Source organism: Struthio camelus, chromosome 2, assembly GCF_040807025.1.
Source record: "Struthio camelus isolate bStrCam1 chromosome 2, bStrCam1.hap1, whole genome shotgun sequence".
Lineage (NCBI taxonomy): Eukaryota > Metazoa > Chordata > Aves > Struthioniformes > Struthionidae > Struthio > Struthio camelus.
This window is the reverse complement of record NC_090943.1, coordinates 111,676,356-111,698,710: the sequence shown is the minus strand read 5'-3', so window position 1 is coordinate 111,698,710 and position 22,355 is coordinate 111,676,356. Positions and strand designations below refer to the sequence as shown.

At 35.3% G+C, this 22,355-nt stretch overlaps 1 protein-coding gene across 9 annotated transcripts in view; it reads right to left on the bottom strand.

The window, feature by feature from the left end:
- The window catches only part of LOC104141847 (cadherin-19), a 126,010-nt gene that overhangs the window by 50,095 nt on the left and 53,560 nt on the right, over window positions 1–22,355 (bottom strand). For 2 of the 9 annotated variants that reach the window (XM_068932091.1, XM_068932090.1), the window contains exon 2: window positions 2,410–2,506. The exons of the other annotated variants lie outside the window; for them this stretch is intronic. The gene's annotated coding sequence lies outside the window, so the exon portion shown is untranslated. The remainder of the gene's footprint in view (window positions 1–2,409; window positions 2,507–22,355) is intronic. 9 annotated transcript variants of the gene reach the window in all.

The following is a 22,355-nucleotide window of genomic DNA, read 5'->3' as shown; positions in this document are numbered from 1 at the left end:
TTTATAACAGATCTGAATATTTTAATTTAGTCTCTTTTGACTTTCTGGTCTTTTACACATGTATTTTTCCTTTGATAACTTTGGAATGGTACGTCTAACAAGTATGCTGAATTCAACTATACTGTGGCTACCAGAACTGGCATGTAAAATGTAAATGTATCTTCAATCAGTTAATTACAGCTATATCAACAATAGCCTTTCTAGTGTGTTGCATGACTAGCTGATTAAAAGCTATTGCTTAACCTTGAGAAGTGTCTTCTTTAAAGGACAACTTGACGTGACATTTGACCAAATCATATTGAATGGTAGTGCATATTAACACACTGTGGTTGCATGTGTCTCTACTCATCAGCTAGCACTTCACTTATACGGCAAGCAATTACTTAGGTGTTATGAATGTGACATAAATTTCACTTCATTCTAATTGGTACATTATTGTCTTCATTTTGTAAATATGTTATAGTACTTTGAGGGAAGGCCTTCAAACTACTACACAGAATTGCCAGAGAAATTATCTGTCAGTTATACATGGGCAAAATAGCTTTAAATAAATGAATTTGTTAGTTGATTAATGCCTTTATGTCTGCGGATTTTAATCAGTATAGAACTGATTGACTAGAAATCCTGTCATTCCAATTGTTTTATAATTGTTTACTGATTATCTTGTCAAATAGTATATTAACATATATCATCTTACCCCGATGTTTCACCAGAAAATCTGTGGCAATGTAGAAAAGGCTAGATGCCATTTCATGTAACAATAACCTGCGTCTTCAAAGCATAGCAAACGGTTGGCAGACATCTATCCATACTAGAGATTTCAGACATCTTTTAAAGTATCAAATTGTGATTTGATATTTAATTCTCAAATCCTATATCTAATATTAAAAGGATACAAGAGTTATAGGGAAAAGTAGGCCATATGTTTTAAATGAGGGGAAAGGGGTCAAAACTGAAGTATGAGATTTCTTTCACTGACTGGAAAAACCAGGTGGGAAAGCTGATCCTGTTCAATGCACAGTCCAGAAGAGAGCGTGTAGAGGATGCAGTGACATATTTTATATTTTACATTTTATATCTTTGGTTGCTATCATTTCCTCAATAGAATTATATTAATCACCAAAAGACGTGAGTAAACTGTCATGGAGAAATACAGCAAACCCTTTTCTGAATTAAAACTGATAACAATTGGTGCTCACATAGTCTATTCCTTCTGAACTTTGTCATATCTAACTGGCTACACTATACCTATTTTGTAATGTCTGTAAGCATACAAGATGAGATATCCAGTCCCTTGTCCTTTTCAATCCTGTTTCAGCAGAATTTTTAGAACCAAGCAATTGGTTGCTGATCTACAGTTTCCTGGAGTTATATGTACCTAGTTCAATAATATTACGTATGCTCAGTGCTTCTGGGTCCTGTTCAGCATACCTTAGGTTACTGCTGCCATTGTTGAGAATCTATGGACAAAAATTCTCATAATTTTGGAAAGGTAAAACTATTCTTTCACTCCCTACTATCAGTCATATTAGATGGAGCAGAAAGTGCAGCTTCAGCCACTCCAGTCATGCCTTTGGGAGAAGGAGACCTGCAGAAACTGCCCTACCTGTCCAAAAAATAAGAGGGGAAGGAGAATGTCATCTACACCACTCTCATCAACGGAACAGATATCTGTGGGAAGGGATAAATGTCTGGTAGGTGGGACTCTGTGGAACTGCTTTTTTCTGTGACAGTAACCCTTGGGAACGTTAGGTCAAATGAGCACTGTCTATAGGTGGAGCTAAAGGGCATCTGATATTACTGTAATGTTCCTCTGTGAGTCCTTTTGTTACTGTTTTTGAGCTGGAACCAAGAGAGAATTAAAGTTAAACCTGGAACATCAGAGAGTAATAAAGAAAAACTAAAGGATTATTTTGGAGTCTACTGAAATTCCCGAAAGGATCCTGAAGATATCACCAAGAATGTCACACCGAGGAGCTCCAGCAGAGTCTCTGAACATAATTAATCCTTTAAGATTTCTCCCAGGTAGGTATAGGAACCATAGCTTTTCCACATGTTACTAACTGAAGAATTGATGTTATTTGGTTAACTCTTTCATAGACAAAAGACACTGTTATCTCTATTTCATTTTTTTGTGAAAGAAAAACAAATAGAAGAAAAAAAAAGAAGGAATGTTAGTGCTGCTTATAACAAGCCATATAATGATATTGCAAATACTGCTGATTTGAAAAAGGTGGTTTAATTTAAATAGAAAAATATTCTAGCAATGAACCATGATAATTATGGAAAGGGAGTTGCGTGAAAGATTTTGAATGTAGATACACCTAAAGTTCCTTTACATTACACAGTTTTTAGCAGCAGATATTAATAGCTGGATTACAAAATTAATGTAGATGACTAAACTGTTACCTGAACAGCGTTTCTAAACACTGATAAATGAATGATTGTATGTGGTTCTTTTCCATATTCTACCATACCATTACATCTGACTTCAGTCCAGATGTTTCTGATTGAAAGAAAAATTGAAAGGTTACCTGAAAGTTAAACATTATGAGAAATTATGTTCATTTTTGGCACTCATTCAACAGTTTCACCAATTTTATTTAGACTAAGAAATCAATTTGGTAAGTAGATGCTGAGATGCTTAAAGATTCAGTTATGTCAGTAGCTGTACTGTGGTGCACTACACTCTATAAACTAAAAATAAGTAAATATTTAGTTTTATTTGTACCTTTTGATAAGTATGAGTATTATTTATTTTTAAGATAGTTTGTAGTAACGAAACTTCTGAATAAAAACATGTCTTTTACCATAAATATTGTGGTGATTGGAAAGACTAACACACATGCACAGTGAAAATAAAAAATGTGAGTCTTTGGGCTTTTTTTTTTTTTTTTTTTGTAGAAAAGTAGCAAATCCAATTACAAGATGTTTGATTCACCGGGAAAATCCTACTGGAACATTTTCAGCTCCACAGGATACCACTCAGTGCTATAGAACCACTTGTCAGCTTAACGATGTAAAGGATCACATCCTGTGATTTACACTTGAATCTGTTTGCCAGGTGATTTTCAGGAAGACACTTCATGAAATACTCCAAAACTCTCTTCAGAATTCACTTTCCCCTTTTGCTTTCATTCATAATTACTCCTTGCAAACATTCAGACTAATAGTGCAATGGATTCACCTTTACCACAGTTTTTAAAAAGAGTCAACTGCTTCAAACATTAGATATCCAATATTAAAGAATAGTTTCAACATTTCAGTTAAGCTAATATTTCTTACCATATTTTGCCTTAGTGTTAAATTTATGGTTTTGGCTTTGGAGTCAGTTCTCCACATATAATGAGGCAAACCTGAAATGCCTTTAAATGATGTCAGCCAGGCTGAAACCTGACTGAAATCAGATTCAAGCAGTAGTCGCTTGTTTTTGAGCAAACTTACCAGGACATGTTTATGAAGTAAATATAAATTATAAAAACAGCTTTAAATACCCAATGAACAGTTAAATAGCCCAAAACTTCATACAAAAAATTAAAAAAAAATATTTTAATTGTCAGCAATTCACTTTGTATACTAATAAAATGCTGATATTGAGGCAAATAAAGCAATGAACAATTTTAACAGTATGAAGGGTTTTTATTATAAGCTAGAAAATTTGCTCTGATGCATGACAGAGTTTAAAGATGCGATTTAGATTCATGAACAATGTCTCTTGCATATTGATATGAAAAACAAAAACCCCACTGTTTAGCACGAAATAATCTCCCTCTGCTCACCAGCACAGCGGATGTCAATTGGAAAACTGCTGAAAGAATGCATCAGCCCTCAGAAAGGTTGCAAATAACATGAGACAGGGACAAATAAAATCTGACTACTTCTTGGTAGAAAAAACAAAGTGAAGAGTATTTACAGTTTTCAGAACGGTGATACCTAGAGATTGAAAAGGCCTAATTGCCAAACTTGCTAAAAAGTTAATATTGTTTTTTTAATTTTTATTCTCTGTCCTAGCCTAGTTCTCAGTTGATGAAGTCTTCCATTATCTCCTGCAACAGAGTAATATCAACTTCTCTCCCACTTAGCTCTCACTGATCAGAGGCTTATTTCCATTTTTAGGTCTCCCCCCCTTACTCTTTTTTTAATATTTTGCTGTTCTACTCCCCCATAAGGAACAAATCTTACCCTCTTTTTTCACTCATACTATCAATATATTAAGGGCTAATATTCTTTCCATACCGAAGACGAATCCAATGTGGCTCTTACTTTGGTTTCATTGAACTTTGCAGGTACTTTTTAGGCTCTGAGATATTCAGAACTAGAAAGCAACGCGGTATTAGGTTATCTAGGCCAGGTAAATGGTGTTGCATAATCATTCTCATTCATCCATGTCAAAGATCTTCAAAATGGATTTCTTTCCATTTCTATTCTGTTTGAAAGTGTGCCATAAAATATTCCTAGTATAGTTCAAAAAATTCCAGAAGATTTACAAAGTGTACAGAGATCTGCAGACTTTTTTTGGAATGGAATTACATTTTTATGAGATCCACAGAACTTTTATTCCTGAAAATAAAATGGCTTTTCTAGCTATTGATATCCCCTCCTCCGAAAAGTCTTGACTTTAAAGCTATCCTTAAAGGTTATAGTCTGGAGATGAGTAAATCCGTACTCCAAATGCCTCTGATAATTCTTAAAAATCAAATCAAAACAAAAAACCTCAATTGCATAGTATCCAAGACCTTAATCTTAACACTCTTCATAGTTAAGTTGCCTCTTGCCCCTGTGATATCTCAGAGCTTCAATTTTCTCTGTTACTTTTTTGCAAGGACTACGTATTTTTCCATAAAATGGAGTCCCACTTTCCCCTATCTGGTTGTTAGCTACTTAGGACATGAAATATTGCTGTACCTGTAAAACAAGAGGAAAAATACCGTTGATACATTGATACCATTACCATTCAACATAGTTCAGTCCTTATGTAATCATATTAAAATATCCTTGGACGTTCTTATTAATTATAGATTCCCTTTCGCCTAAATATCCATTAATCAGAAAGTCAGGAACATCACGATTATTATGTTGAAACTTGCCTTTCTAAAAGACATTGTTAATGCAAGACTTTGTTGTTGGTGATTTTTGTACTATATTATATCTAGGTAGGAAGCTGTTCTTTGAAAAGTTCTTAGCTCTGCTTTGTAAACCCACACCCACATCTGGTAAAATGCTGTTTTCCTAACGCCCCCTTATCTTATGTCCTTAAATTCTGTTCATTCTTTAAATGTATTACATTATTTTAGTTGCAAAAAAAGCAGTGATAACCATAGAGAGTTAGATTCAAATTTCAATATTACCAAAGATTTCAAGGACAGTCCCAAAAATCTACTGATATTATTTCAGTTTAATATTATTAATAAGATTACTTATATTTGTGAGCTAATGCTTTTCATAGACAAGGTTGTCTTCTTACAGCTGTCTTTGAAGGTGGCAAAATATTTCGTCATTTCTCCACGATTTTTATTATATTTCTTTAACCCCTCATTCATTCCTTTCCTTTCACAACTAGTTTTTACTTTACCAAAATGCGATTCTCATCCTCTGCCTAGCCTATATCAAATCCTCCCTTTTCATTCATAAAGGCACTAAGGCTCCCTCCTCACGTTTTGACATTCTTCATTTAAAACCTATTTGTCCATTTAGACTTAAGGTTGATTATCTACCTGTTTACCTGCTAGTCCTGTCCCCACCACTGTAACTCATCTGCAATAATAGTTTATTGCAACTTTATCACAGTTTTTTAACTTTCTTCCATCTTTGTGTGCCATTATTCCCTCTTCTCCTATATGAGTCTTTCGCTTCTCTGCTCATGTTATCTCTTAGTCTCACTCTGTACAGATTTTTTTTTTGATATTTGGCTTCATAGAACCCTATTGTAAAAAATAAATCATTCTGCATTATATTGTTGAGCCAGAGTCTTCATGAGTCATTTGGAGGGTAATTTTGCCTATTTCAAGAGCCACTATAACTTTGCAGCCTTAGCTTTTATATATCAAACGGAACAGGTATCCTCAGTACCTTATGCATTACTAGAGTGTTAAAATGCATAATCAAACTCAACATTTTAAAACTTTTCTACTTTCTTTCTCTGACACCCAGACAACCTTCTCAAGTCAAAAAGCAAGCAGAGAGAGACAGAAACAGGAGGAGTTCCGACTAAAAATAAATCCTGGCTAGTATGAGTTAGAACATGAGATTTAATAGGGTAGGAATCATAATGAGTAGCAAGTGACACAAAGAAGTGAGCCAATAGAAGACCCTGGCTTTAGAATGCAAAAATAAGATAGTAACAATTTAACTCTCTTGCCATGATTAGAAAAGAGGCTAAATTCTGAGTTAGACCTGGACTAGAAAGGAAAATCTAAGTGTGGTGGGCCACTGGCAGTTTAGTCCCTGGGAGGATGAATTGCCTCATTGTTTGTGCACATTGTTGTAGAGCAGGGCTGTAAAAACTAGCAACCAGTTCTGCCAAATTTTTCAATTTTCTCCTCAGCTTTAAAAGTCAGTTAGTTAAAATGTGAAGGTATATCCAATTTAGCTCAGTTGAAGTTATACAGAAATATTACTAATAAAATGATTTTTTTGTCCTTTTGCCTGAAGTCTGTAGGAACTGCAGATATTCAGTGCAAGAGCACCATGTCTGGTAGAAAGCAGCAGAACTCCCTATAATAAGTACTCTCCCAGTTGTTTCAAAAGAATATTAAAATCACTAAAGGCTCGCATTTGTGCTGTGACATTAGTGCAGTTCATTGCATGATCAAAGTAATTTCTCCTGAGCAAAGGAAGTAACAGAAGGGATTAATAAAATTTACTGATGTTGTTGTGATCAGACCTTGCTGATGAACTGGCAGAACACTACTACCAAAAAAAGTTTAGCAGCCAAGAGAGGAGCAGATTTTATGGAAAGCACAGGTAGTCCCAAAAAATTTCAAAGATCCATGAAGCGCCGTGTTGAAAAGCAGGTAACGGAAAGTTTGAGAGTTGAACTGAGGGAAGAAAATGAGGCTTTAGCGAATTGTAAACTTAGCCACAGATGCTGTATAACTGAACAGCTAACAGCTCCTGGATTTCTGTTTCTTTTAAATAATACCTCAAAATATGTAAGGATAAAATATTAATTTCTTGAATAAATAAAGAATCAAAGTAACCAGACAAATAAAAAAAAACGAAGTAAATGGAACTTGAAAGTGCATTACCAGCAAAACTGACTTTCGGTAACTGATTTCTTAACTTTATCTGTATTTATTTTCCTAAATAGAAGCAACTAGGTAATATTGTTATCTAAAACAATATCTGTCCTTGCAAACTTGCCTGTAAAAATGTAACCCATATGGTATTCAGCCAGCAAAATATGAGCAGGCATATTTCTGTCATGAGCATTTCAGTCAATTTTATCTCCATCTATGTTAGTAAGTTTTACATGTCACTATAACTTCAGCTAGCGACTCATGGAGAAGAGTAGAGAAAAACAAGAGTGCATCCTATCTCCCTTCCCTCAATCCTGTAATTACTTTGTATGTGAGAGAAGCAGGGCTATTTCCTCTAGGAAGTAATATTTTAAGAAAATCTCAGAACAGAACAGTAAATACGAGTAACACTCCAAATCAAATATCCTATGTTTAAAGACAGACAAAAACCTTCCTAAGAAGTGAAGCATAGTTTCCATAAGTGGTTATTACAAGCATTAATTGGTAGAAAATCTGTTCATAACAATTAAAGCCAAGTTGAGGATACTCTGAAACAGCTTAATGTCACTATGATTTTGGGAAAGTCTGCCTGGTTTTTGATTTTAGTTTTAAAGATCATCCTCCTTGTACATTTCTGTCTGTTCAGCACATAGTGATCTGTGTGGACTTTACACCATGCCTTGTGTGGGGTTAAAGTGCTTCCAGCTGAGATCGGAATGTAGGAGGCAATTAAATAATTCTGCACTAGTCATCAGTATTCCCTAGGCTGATTAATATGACAGCCATAAACCTCTACATGGAAATAAATATATATATACGTATTTTTGTCAAACTGATGCATATGATTTTGGATAATTCTTTCAGAGTTCATCCTTTTGCAGAAGTCTATGAAAATTTGCAGTGAAGAAGGCCTGTTTCAGAGTCCATTGAACTGAAGAGCTCCTTTTCAATACATGTCTTCGCCTTAGACTTGGCCACCAGTATGCCTGCTTTGTAGATATTTTCATTCCTCATTTAGCCTTCCTCAAGCTTGAGAGCGTCCTCTGGTTCCTAGGCAGCTGGGTGAGTACCTTCAGTGCATACAGACATATGCATATGCATGAGACCTCAAAGATACAATGATTGACTAAATCAGATTGTTTAAAACTGCGCACAAAAATAAGTTTGTACAACAGACTACTGAAATAGGCTTCTATGGCTATCTCTCTCCTTTTAAGCTAGTTTCATCCACATAATTCTCTTTCTTTTAGGAGTCTCTCAGGGTTTCTGACTGTTTAATTCATTACAAGCCAGCTGAAACTGGGCAGTCCATAAAGTTGCCATAGTAACTGGTTGGACAAAGACTTAATTCACTAGTTTATATAAGCCAGAACTCATATCCTGCAGAGAGTAATGGTTTTAAATAATTTATGTCCATAAAGTCCACTGCTAATGGATTATATATATATTTCATAAATAGGTGTCAGTTCCTTAATAGTGAAAAATGGGCTTTGATTCCCCCATGCTGTTTCAAAAGTAGATGTGTGTTTGATAGCAAGCCAGTCAAAAAGTCAAGGGGAATGAAAAGGAACAAGAAACTATGGTATAGTAACAGTAGTGCTTTCCATGTTAAGTTATGCATTATGTTATTTAGTAATAGTTTATTTTGAAGAAATAACCCTAAATGAGCTAAGATTTACAGTAATAGAGGACAGCGCACTTTTGCAATCCAGTGAAAACAATTGGCCTAATGTCTGTTGTCATTGTTCCAAATTCACACATATAATTTGTAGGGATGCTGCTCAGATAATAGATTGTGGAGCACGACTTTATGAAAAGTCTCTTTAAGTATGTTTTATGAATCACATCATTATGTCACAGTGTGATTTATTTAGTGGCACTGCGTGCTGTTGCATTAAAACAAGAGTGTGGCATAGTAACCTGTTATTCTAGGTAGTATCAAGATGGGATGTGTCAAAACTAAGTAACAGAAAATAATAATATATTTACTTACTTCAGACAAGCCTGTGTTTCTCAACTTCTTGAACCTAAATTGAAAATCTTTTACTGTGAATTGAATGGAGATCACCCACTAACAGATATATTTTTTTCAGTCCACTTAATTTTACCCTCTTTCCCCTTGCGTTCTGACTTGTGCAATATTTAGCAGTTTGTCAGATTAGAATCATAAACCAGGCCTGCTGTACTGTAACCTTCTTAAATAGCACTGTTAAATATAGATACTGCAAACATCCTTTAGGAACTTTGCATTAGTAAATGGACAGAAAAGAGCTTTTAATCACTGAATCTACCTACGACTTTAACATCTTACAGAACCAATGCTATATAATTTAATTCCCCAGATTAATGAATTCTGCAGCTCTTTTTCATGAGATTCCCGAGTACATCAGTTATTCATTCTAGTCCTGCAAGTATGAAATGAACAGCCCAGATGGGAGTTGCAACTACAGCTTTATTTTATTTTATGTTGCTTTATTTCATTCTTTTCTTACATTTTAATTCTAGTGCCATCTTTCAGCAAGGTGTTGAACCTGAAAATTTCCCCTGCATATCTAATTCAAAGAGCAAATTGATACCTATATTTCTCCCTGGGTGGAATTCCACTGCTCATCATGCTTTTAGATTTTATCACTAGATTTACATTTCTTGTCAGGCCAACTATCTCCTACCATTCCCCATGGTTTGGGTCCTATTATAGATTCTTGCACAGTTGTAAATAGGTGATAAATGGGATGAGAGAGAACAGGATGCTGAAAGCTATTTAGAAAAATAAAAAGAAGATTGACAACAGAAGTGAAAGAAAATAGGAAACAGTTAGATATAAAACCACCCTAAATTTCAATTGTTTTCCCAACAATAATAGTTGTTTGTTTATTTGTTTTTGCCAATTTAGGTAAGTTCTTTGACCAGGAAGCTCCTGTGATTGGTAAAGATAACATAGGCAGTTGCCTTGATTATAGGTTTACTCTCATCTCTCTTCTGTACAGTACTGTAGTTTTACATACTGCCTATACAGCACATTTACGACTTTTCGGAAGTTCCTTTGTTGAAAGTACTTTCACTTAAAGAAGTCTTGTAATTCAGGATTTCTGAAATAAAACTAGTTCAATTAGTTAAATTAGTTCTCCCCCCTGTCCCCAAGGGTTGTTCAAGTCTATATGATCTTTGTGTGCTAGTGCCTACTATGCTTTGAGCAGCAAAAGTTGATCATGAAGAAAGTAACTGGCTTCTGGAAGTTCAGAGGTAAAGCAAGCTCTGAAAATCTGTGTCCCAAATCCCAAGAATGCTTATAACTGCTTTCATGAAGAATATCATAAGCCATTGCAATGAATGGAAGTATGTTTTCCTATGCAAAATATTTACAAAATACAACTGTGGGCTGAAATTTCATTCAGTGATGCATCATAACTTCACTAGTGCTTTGCTTAAAAAAGCAGAGCAAATATTCAAATGACTGCCTGCAAATTAGTGTAATGAGATGGATTGAGCTTACTCCCTGATCTTACAGTTTTCTACGGAAAAGGATGTACAAAAGAGCACTAAAAATATTTTAGTCTTGAGTTCTTCCAGTTGTTACCAATAACTTTCAGCCATGAAGGTAAATTCTGCACATTTGCCCTCTTATTCTGCTTTAAATTACTTTTGTGACCTCCTCAGCCTTAACTGAAATAGGATTGAAAATGTATGTTGTTGATACATATTATATTATTGTACTATTTCATCCCCACAGCTGTGCAGTAACAAAGTATAAAGCATATTGGAACAATATTATGATGTCTCAAGAATGGCCCAGAAATCACACTCTCTGGGAAAAGGTCGGAATGGTTGTCCAGGAAAGTGCATGGATAATTTTCCTAAGAAACAAATATGAGGGTTTTAAACTTTCTTAGGTGGACAAAAAAATAAAAAATGTGTATAGAGCAATTAACAAATCTAGTGTGTCACCTTTACTGAAAGAGAAAGAATGTCAAGAAAAATTAGGTTAAATTAAAGGAAACAAATATATGAAATATTTACACACTTGCTCTAAAAGAAAAGAGGTAACATGCCAGCTAGAACAGGGAATAGGTAAAGGATCTTATGTTTTCTGAATTTGCCTTTCAGGATGACTTACTATTTTCTGCTTTATATAAGGTAAGTTTTACAGAATGCACACAACTATTTAAAATGAACTATTGCTTAAAACTGCAATTAGTTGAAAAAAATACTGTGAGGGTTTGACACATTTGAGGGTTGAAAGGTTGAAGGTTGAAAGGTTGAAAAATTCCAAGCTGGTAAAATTCTCTGAAATATCTGGAAGGATTATCTTTCTCTATTAAATAGAGACTAATACAAATGTTGAATAACGGATATCTCGTAGAAAAACGATCGGCTCGTATCCACAGCAGAAGAAGGTATAGTTAACTGCAGATCATAACAATAGACTTTTTTCAAATATTGAAGTCAGATTGGATGCTGAACTCTTTGCAGCAAAAATCAAATAGAGTGGGCCAAACCAAGTGGGCTTTGTGAAAAGGCACTCTTAAAGCAAAATATGATCTTTTATAAGGATCTATTATCTGCAGTTCAATCTATCTGGATTTACAGTACTATCTCTGTGGAAACAGGAACTGATTCAGTAAACAGGCCACATAATTCATCTGCAATGAAAGCATTTCACCTTGAAGAGCACTTTTTCCACTGGCGCTCACTAGAAAATTGTTTTACATTAAAAAATTATATTCTTTTTGCACTGGCAAATGAATTGTAAGCAGGCCCCTTTTTACCCCCTCAAATTACTACCTTACTCTTCTGCAATCCTCCTAAAGGTATAGTTTAACATGTTTTTATTTTTCAGTGGTACCACAAGTTTAGACCGCCTTTTCCCTCTCTTCTATCACAGTCACATTTGTTGCCTGTGGGCAGCCTCTCCTGCTGTTTGTACCTATGAGTTGAGAATTTGTAACCATAAAGGGGGAGCGGGGGGGGGGGGGGCGTTATTTACTACTTGTGTCAGTACAACAGAAAAGAAAGTTTAAAGGCAGGAATGGCTTGATAGGTAAGGGGAGTGACTGGGATGCTTACAGTATGTTTACGGCCTCAGCTCCTTGCTAAAGATGGTATTGCTTCTGTTTCAGGCCAAGGCTAATCTCTTCAGGTCATTGGCTTCTCTATGTATAGTGTTCAGATTGTTGAATAACCTAGCGCAGAATCTAAGAACTACTACCAATCTCATTACATCTAAATACAAATGCTCACTCTTCTTTAGAATGCTAAGACAATATTTCAAAAATAAAAATAATGTCTAGGTTGGAACTATATTCTTCCATTTGTTTGCTTTCTGTGCAGAAAGCAGATGGATGAAAAGAATTGGAAAGAAATTATTATTTTAAGCTAATGCCTTTTGATAGACTTTAGTAAAATACCCTAAACGATACTCAAATATAACAGAGATTGGCTCTGTACAATATCCATTACAAAATACAGAGTGCTCAACCACAGTTGATAACAAAGATTCTCCCTGACTTGCTTATTCTTTATAGAAAGAAGTTTTTGACTGGGTTGAGTTTAATGGTGTAATTCAAACTTTATAGAGTGCCTAAGACTATCAGCAAATGGTTATTCTGGTAGAAGATTCCCCTGTTATCAGTATAACTCACAGAAGGGTTATGAGAGAAAGATGTTAAGTATCACTTTTTTGCTTTCTTTATCACAGATCTCGAGATGGAAGAGTTAGAGCCTACTATGAATATTCAAAACAAAGAACAAATCAAATAAATAAATAAATAAATACTTTTTAAAAGTATTTCAGAAGTTCAAAGCGTAAAATAATTTCTCAGACTAAAAAATGCATTTCTTTAGCATACCATTAATAGAGTATAATATCACTGTACATTCAGGCTCTAGCCTTGTAAACAATTAATCCCCCTCCTCACCAAATTATGTTTGTAAATTAAATAATTATATGCCATCTAAATGAACAAGCAATCAAATTCATTTTTCTTTTTCCATGTACTCCCAAGCAAGTCTTTAACTACGTTTAAAAAAAATTATAAATGGTAGTAAACACACAGTTCTATATGCAGATTACCAACATATACCTATAGCTAACTTCCCCTTCAGAGAAGGCCTAAACTTCTACAGTAACTACTCTTCAGGTAGCCCTCTAAAGCTCTTTAACTCATTACAACTTCGATGTAGGCCCCTTTAATTTAGCTTCTCTTTTTTTTTTTATCAATTGCTTCCACGGCATTTTGTTACCACAACTTAAAAATAAGTTGGTGTTTGAAAATACAGGTGGCATTTCTCACATATGAAAACCAGACTATTTAGCTTTTTATTTTTTCCAAAACTTGAAAAGAAAGACTTGTTCTCTTTAAATTCATTTTCTCTGTTTTTTTAACCTTTTTATATATATATATATATATTTTCCCTGGAAATAGGGATGGGAGCATATAGAATTTTCACCTAACGCTAATTTTGAACTAGATCTGTTAACTTAGCGGAGCAACACTGGGCACGACTGACCAGCCTGTGATTAATAAAACCTCATGTAATTTATCAGCAGTTTGACTCCAGCTTGCATGCTTGAGCTTCACGGCATGACTGGCAGCAGGGCTGGGGGTAGCTCAGCGTCTGCTGGCTATCTAACTCTCCCAGCTGCAGCAGGTAGCAAGCCATCAGGGGCTGCTGAGGCTGTCACCTGTGGTTCACCCTTGTATCAAGCAATCGATGCGTCTGACTGGCAAGTACCTTGCACTGTCTTTTACACAGATGAACTTGCCTCCACTTGACAGAGTTCCAACCTTTCACACCTATTAAGGGAGGAAACAATAACGCTGTCCTCTTCTCTCTAGGGTTTGCTATATCCTACCTCTGACTGTGTCCTAAATGAATCAAGAAATCCATTTGCAGCTTCCCTGCCGCAGTTAAATCAAACTTATTCACAGTTTCTGCTGAGGAAAAAATATCCAGTGCTTCTCCACAGGTATCCACTACCACTCCGACAAAATATATCACAGACTTGGGCAAACTTACTGTGACTAAAATGTTTCACTTTCCTTTTTTTAGCTTTATTTATCCCACTTACATTACCTCTTATTAATACAATCTGTGTGAATTAATTCTGCTCCTAGAATCAGTGCCTGCTAACCACAACTGCTAAATGAGGTGGAAAAATTAGTGTTATTACCGGAAGACTAAAACATAACAAGGAATAAAGCTCCTTTTTGTTGAAAGATTATCACTGGGAGATGAAATATTACAGCATTTACTACAGGCTCAAAGATATTATAGGACTGCTAATAACCTAAGTTTGTCTATTTTATTTCCATGCCTGTGAATGATTATTGTTTATGACATGGTTAGTGTTTCTGCTTTTAGTAATACAAAGCCTGAGGTGTCCATGTTTTCTTAGGGTTTAATTTATTATTTTAAGCATCGAAAGTTAAAAATCTAGTGTAACACACCTACACAGGCTCCCTCAATAGCCAATGGAAAGAGACAGGCATCTGTGTTTTATTCTATTTTAAGAAAGTTAACCAAGATAAATAATCTGAATCACCCTCTTTCTTTTCCTCTAGAGAAGATCTTGATAATTAACCTAAAATAATAAATTTTCTACTAGATATATGCAATCAGGTCAGATGAACTGCATTCTTTATATTATTACCACCTTCACAGAAATATTCTATTTTTGAGCAAGTTTTTTTTTTTTTTCACTGCTGAATTCACATTAGGAGTATAGTTCTAAGTTCCTGTCTCAGATATATTTCATATTTCAGGTAGAGTAGGATGATTCTGATTAAAGTGAATTAGACCAGAACAAACATAATTTATAAATACATCATCTTAAAATAATGCTTGGAATTCTTGAAAATTCTAGAAACAGTGACTTTGAAACACAAAATAAGTACTTTCTAGAAACAATTTGTTTCTAGAATGAATAAAAGGGATAATGTTCCTCTTGGATATAGTACCAAAGGAACAGATATTTCTTCACATTTTCCAGTATATTTAAAAAAAAAAAAAATCTTCTGGAAAACTTTTCTCATGTATTTTGAATCCCTGCGTTATTACCCATGATTATCAAAATGCTTTCCCTCCAAAGCGTTAGTATGATTTATGTTCAGTATGATTATTATCACACTAATAGTGTCACGTTACTACAGTATTATACCATCATACATACATCAGTGATACTATTTCATAGTACAAAAATAAAAGAAAAATGTTTCTTTTAGTTAAAAAAAAGTAAAATTAAATTTTCTATATTTCAACACTTTATAATTCTCTGTGCTTTCATCATGTACCTATTAAAATTCACATTTTTCATGCCTCATAAGTGAATACAGTACTCTGATAACTTGCTTTTCAGTCTTTTAGTGATAATCAATCTCTCCTGCAATAAGTTTCTCTACATGAGCCTTTGAAAGGCTCATCTTACTTCCCCAGTTCAGGTGTAGCGAGCATTGCTTAATCAGCATTAAAATAAAAAAAGCCACACAATTCAACAATCCTTCTAAACACAAAACCTGCAAATTCCTAGAAATCTCAAGTTACTTTCTGTAAAATGATGCCAAAATTATGCCAGCAGAATTTAGCTTCGTATATCCTCTTGAAAAAGTTTATTTTTTTACTCAGTCTGACATTTATGATTAGTAACAGTCAAAGCATAATCTATCACTGTTATGATGCAGCACTTTGCACTGTGCTGCCCTGTTTTCTTTTGAAACAGAATGGAATGAATCAGGTTATAGTAACTCAGTTTTCGGCAGTATTGCTCCACCTGGAAACCAGCTATTATTTTGGAAAAGCTATCTATCAGAAAATAGAACAGAAGAGCAAGATTCCTGCTTCATGGCAACTTGCTAGTTATTCACACCTCTGAATTATTTAGGTTTCCAATTTCTATGATATATGTGGAAAGGGATATTATAAATTTATATTTCAGGGTTTATCTGAATGCTTCATACATGCAACAAATCCATACTTGTAGACACTATATTTGGGTAATATCTTTTCCTCTTGCCTTGCTGTAGGTAATCAACGTAACTTCATTATTCAGCCCATACTTCATACTCCTCAAACCTACTCAGTATGCTTACAGAGAATTAGGAGAATGTGTGGAGAGGCCCTTAGATTTTTTTACATAAAAAAAGATTTGGTAATCGGAAATCAGATTGTTAACACTGGATTACTAAGAGCGTGCAGATACACCTATGCGTAATTTTGATGACTGCAGTTGAAGAACTGACACGTATGCCCTGTTGGGAGCATATATTGCAGAATCTGAAGCACCCGCGCGGAATACCACAAGCTCCTGCGGGTAGCAGAAACCTCCGTTACGTACAGCCTGCAGTACCATCAAACGTTACCTTATTGCTCCGAGGTTTTTCTTGAGATATTTTTTACCTCTAAGTGGCCCGTGGCACATGGCCCAGGCTGGCCCCGGCTGCCAGCAGTGCCAGCACAGAGGCTGCAGTAGCCCGGCAGGACCGGGGCAGCCTGATGATGAGCCTAGAGGGGCACCTCAAGCGCAAACCACCCGTTAGCGGCTGCGTGAGCTGCGAACGGCGGATAAACTTTCCGAAGGGCCTGGGGTGGGCGAGGGCATCAGCGACAGCTGGGAGTGGGCACCGAAGGGGCTCGACCGGGCAGCTCTCCCTGGGGTGTCCCCTGCCCAGGCCTGGAGCTGAGGGGTCTGGGGATGCTGGGGGAGAGGGACTGATGGGTACATGGAGGCAAGTGCTGCAGGGGTATGTGGGGGGGACTGCAGGGGTACGTGTTGGTTGTGAGTCCTGAAGTAGGTGAGGGAGGATCCTGAGAGAGACCTGGAGAGACCCCTGGGCCTCCACGGCCCTGAGCACCGCACAGCTGGGCCAGCGGCTGGGCTAACCTGTCCGGCTTCTCTCTTGGACCTCACCGCCTTTCCTGCCGTGGAAGATTGCGTGTAGCTATGATTAATATGTTTTGGTAACTGAGTCCGTTTCGTCTCTGCATGGTCAAACTGGCATTAAACAATGACAGTCCTTGAGTCTAGGTTTTGTTTTCCCCTAATCTTTAAGCGGGGGAAAAGCTTGTCATAAGATCATCTCTCACACACACACACACGCGCACAAGGCTGAGAGCTGAGTTACGGATTTGAGTAGAATAATATCATATGTAAGGCGCCAGAAATTGGGTCTAATTTTATAATATTAGCACACTTCTGAAAACATACATATGAAAAGTTGAGCAATCAGCACAGTTTATCTCTATGTGACATTTCCAAATGCTATTTATATATTTCATGGGTCAGTCTTTTATGAAAATAGCTGTGTACTCCAGCTATCTAATGATCTGGCATTTGAAACCAATTCAATTTATATGCTAAATGTGATGTTAGGGGAAAACCAATACACTTGCCACATTTTCGTTATGTAAGGCTGGTTGTCATCTTAATTTGTCTGGAAACGTCTTTTTATTTTCCAAGGGCACATAGTGGGATATAAAGTAACATAAATCATTCTAGCTCATCTACCATCGGGAATTACTGTTAAGGGTAAATTTTGGCCCAGCTAATATATATCACAGTGATACATAAAAAGAGCACCAGCCATGTCCTTAATCTTCTCTGACAGCTATCTGCATCTCATGGAGAAAGAGAGAATGAGATATCAGTCTTTTGAAGATGGGCAGGCAGTAATTGAAACCAGCACTGTTTTCCAAACCGGTGGCAAAGGCCGGGTTTTCAGTCTGCATCATGTTGGCGCGCATACTTCTCTTCTTCTGTTCTCTCGCTCAAATTTTCCATGCACTCTGAGGGATGCCAGGAAGACTGAGAATTATGTTGTGACTCTGATCTGTAGTTACAGCTTGCTTCCTGAGGTAGCACAACTACTTGGTACCTCTTATCGGGGACCCAAGCGCTTTACCCTAAATCAGTTGCTTTAACAGCTCATTTCCTTTTAAAGGAAGTGCGAAAAACGGAATCAATAACATTCTGTAAAAAAATAGGGAATGGTAAAAATTTGCGGGGACTGCAGCCATTTCCCTTACTTCTGATATTTTGAGGAAAAGATACTGATTTTCAGAAGCCTAGAAGACATCCTATGACTGGAAGCTATCCAATATCATGAAAACAGTTACAGAAAACTACTTCCTCTTTCAGCATTCAAAAGGGGACGCTCTCATTTTGTAGTTTTATAGGTAAAATCTTAGTTTCTCATGACATTTTTTAAAGGTAAATTACAATTGAGATTACTGTCTAGTAATTTAATTGAAAAGGGATTTGAGGACCCAAATTAACTTTAAATAAACACAAACAAGAATGATTTTTTTAAAAGTCAAGAGCTGGGCCAACCCCATTAAATTTAATTGGAATCCTGTCTCTTTTCCTTTTTATATCTCCTTCCCAAAGAATTAAATTCAGATTTAATTATGGAGTTACTCTGTTGTAATTCACTATGCTTGAAAAATGTAATTTCATCACCAATGCCTGAATAAAGGCTTCCATAATGATGATGAACTCTTGGACAATATGGCCTCTTTTTATGTTCTTCATCTGAAGGAAAGAAAGAAAAGGAATTTGCACTGTATAACTTCCTGTTTCATATCAGCTCAAATGTCATGAATAATACTCAGAAGATAACCAAAGTTATGACTGTTAATAGTCTGTGCCCATCTTATCACAATATATACAAGTGAGTAAGGGCTCTAGAAAGCTTCTGTAGCAGTTTACACATTCATGCACCTCATGACAACGTGTAACAGAGTATGACTTTGTGTACAGGTGTGTGTGTTTATATGACTTTGCAATAGAATTTTCCAAAACATGCATAGAATATTTAGAGCATTTTGGGTTATATAAATCGTGACATGATGCTAAGCCGTGATTTTCTCTGCTTTATTTACGTAGTTTGTTGGCTGAGTTATGGAAAGTGTCCAGAGTGCTCCAGAGAGTCATCCAGAGTCATCCAGAAATCCAAGATTAATGATTTAACAGAAATTCACATCTTTCATGTTTCTGACTTTCTCATGCAAGTTTAGTTACCATGGGTAAAGCTCCCAGAAAGTGCGTTCTGTTCACTTGTGACCACATCCAGTGAACTACACTCCATTTAGAAAGTAATATAACATATAGCTTCCTTTTGTACCTTCTGATAAATTTTGATTCTAATATCTGGTTTAATAATTTCAGATAGTTAAACAGACAATAAGTAAATGAAGTTTCCTATATAGAACGTTTTTTATCCTTTTTTTTTCTTTTTTGATCAATTTTGCAAGATAGCTTTTATATATAAGGATAACCTACTTAGACTTATGAACTGCAGGGCATCAAAAATGTAACATATTGCAATGTAAATTGTTCCCATCATCACTTACTCTACATGTCCTGTTCACCATTCTGAAAAGTTTCTCTGCAGGGAAAGCAGTGTGTATGCAACAAAGAAAAGAGACTAACTGTAGTCTGTTTTCCATTTGCTAAGCATTATCTCTTTTAACACCTTTCATTTAAAGAGAACTCATCAATTGGCTGTATTGTAAGAGTGCTGACAATCAAGCGACACAAATGTTCTTTATACTGCATATGACTGTGAGCAGGACATTTAAAATTGCTATTCATGTTTAATGTAATTATAAAAATAGAGTGTTAAACACAAAATTGTCAAGAAGAATGAAACTTCAAGAAGAACTTTAAATTTTTATTCATTTCAGACCCATGTTATTTATCAATCAGTATGTTCTTAAATATCTATAAAATACTGCAAAAGAGTTGATTTTGCAGAGAGATTTTAACCTACCTAGATGTGAATTAAAATAAATTCATGAAGTGAGTGCTCAGTCACACTGAATTGAATTATTCTTTTATTTCTAATTTATAATTTACTCTTGCAAGATAAGTTTTGGCTTCCAGCATGTCATAAGACCACGTAAAAAGTAAAATAGGAGAACTTTAAATTGACAAAAGTAAACACAGTTCACATTTTCTCTAATATTTAGTTAGCATTTCTTAAGCTGCAACATCTGTTACACAAAAGCTGGAAAATGCCAATAGTACCAATGCAAAAAAGAGTGTCCTTAAATAACTAACATCATTGCATCAGAATATAAATTCCTTACAGGACTCCATGAAGATAATCTCAGCAATCTTAGTTCAGACATTGCCATATTTTTAGCTGCAGTATTATATTTGCACACACAAGAACAATCTTTTACTGAAGTTTTACTTTTCTCCATTTGGATACTCTTTGTGCTGTGATTCCTATAATATTGTCTCAAAAAAAGGATGACATAACAATCAGGTCAGTGGCCTGCGAGTGGGGGATCCTAATTTAACATCACCTTCCATATACAAGGTCTCTGCGATGTTTGTGTCCATGATGAAAAGCCTAGGAATAATGCCTTTTGCTAACACTGTTAACAGTTGCAGCTTGTTAGCATAGTAATTCCTTTTACGCTACAGGCCACTTGGATGCAAAGAGGAGACCTGGATCTGTGCATCCAAAGTGTGCTTACGTTCTCAGTTCTGTCCCACGCAGTTCTTTCACACTGCTCCGTCCTCACTGACTTCCTCTATAAAGCATATGTACCTTGCCGACTTAAGAGGACCTGACATAAAAACTTCCATGATGCTCAGGGTTGTTGTATTCAGTATAGCTATCTACAGTCTATAGGCTCTAGCCTCTGGAAAAGTTCATCTTCAGAAATAAGTATTTTGTTAGGTAAATAGGTTGAAGAGATGGATAAGAAAGGCATTTTCTTATGTCTTTCTTCCATTCAGCATCATGCAGGTGTAAGAGGAGTTAGGAATGTAGTTGAAATATGGAGAAAACTAAGGGATAGTTGTGCTATCGCTGTTGGCAAAAATTACCTATTTTCAAATAAATTGATTCTAAGAAATAGCCACACCTTTCTGATTAAAGTTAAACAAGAAACTTCCAGGAATATTTATAGTCAACCTGATACAAAGGCTACAAGATGAGAATTTCAGCCCAAACAGTTGTAATGCATCATACCAACTAAACTAGAGGGCTAAAATGAAAAGTTACAGGTACCCTAAATCATGGACATCCTTAAAAATCTGACTATATACCATATCACATACTGTCTTATTATTTCAATATCAAGATGTCCTGACATTAGATAATATTTCCTTCTCTGGTTAGCAATTTTCAACCATTTCTGAAGTGGAGATAAAATATTTTGAGTTTATTGTAAAATATTCTACACTATAGCTGGTCTGAATACAAAGGTTGCGTTCGAATTTAAAACAAATTACTTAATTTTAGATCACAATAGTTACATTTTGATTCTAAAAGTGTGCTGCTGTCTGTAGATTTGTAGTTTTGTTTTTCAATTTTAAGTTAATTTTTTTCAGAATATTTTGATGGCAAGCCTATCCTTCTTCTCATCCTTTACTTAAAAATGATTCTAAGAAAGGATTTTCATTGTCTGCTAGTAGTTATTCTGACAAATTTTTTAGTCTATGAAAAAGTCTGAACTCCAAACACAGCCCTTCATTCATTTTATGTAAATGCTTGGTCCTACACTTCTTGCAGAGAACTGCTGAACGTTGACATGTATCATAACTTTTATGAGTCCACAGAATATACATGCATATATATATATATATATATATATATATTTTATACAAGTATAAATTATAAGTCATTTGTCCAGAATGCATTTGTTACAACTGAATCTAAATTACCATCTATTATAAAATAGATGGTATTGTCCAAAAGCCATGTTATTCCTGGTGGTTTCATACTAAGATAATTTGTAAAATTGATCACATAGGTGAACATTTTGGATATAATGACTAGTCAACAGTTATTAAATATCTCTGGCTATATTCTAATGTTTTAATCTTGAATATGGTCTAAGCAGAAAGTTTAAATATGAAAAATAAATTGTTACTGTACCCCCAGTAGCAAGATGAGAGAAGAAACATGCAAAAAAAAAAAAAAAAAGTATACTGCACTATTGTTTGAACATCTTGTTCATTAACTATTTGACATTTTATGCTTGATATCCAACAAAAGTAAAACCTTTTTTTTTGTGATGTGAAAGACATTTCAGTTACCAGATATGAGATTTTAAAGTCAAAAGAGAACAGAAACGTGTATGCAAATCTAAGACAAAATAAATAAA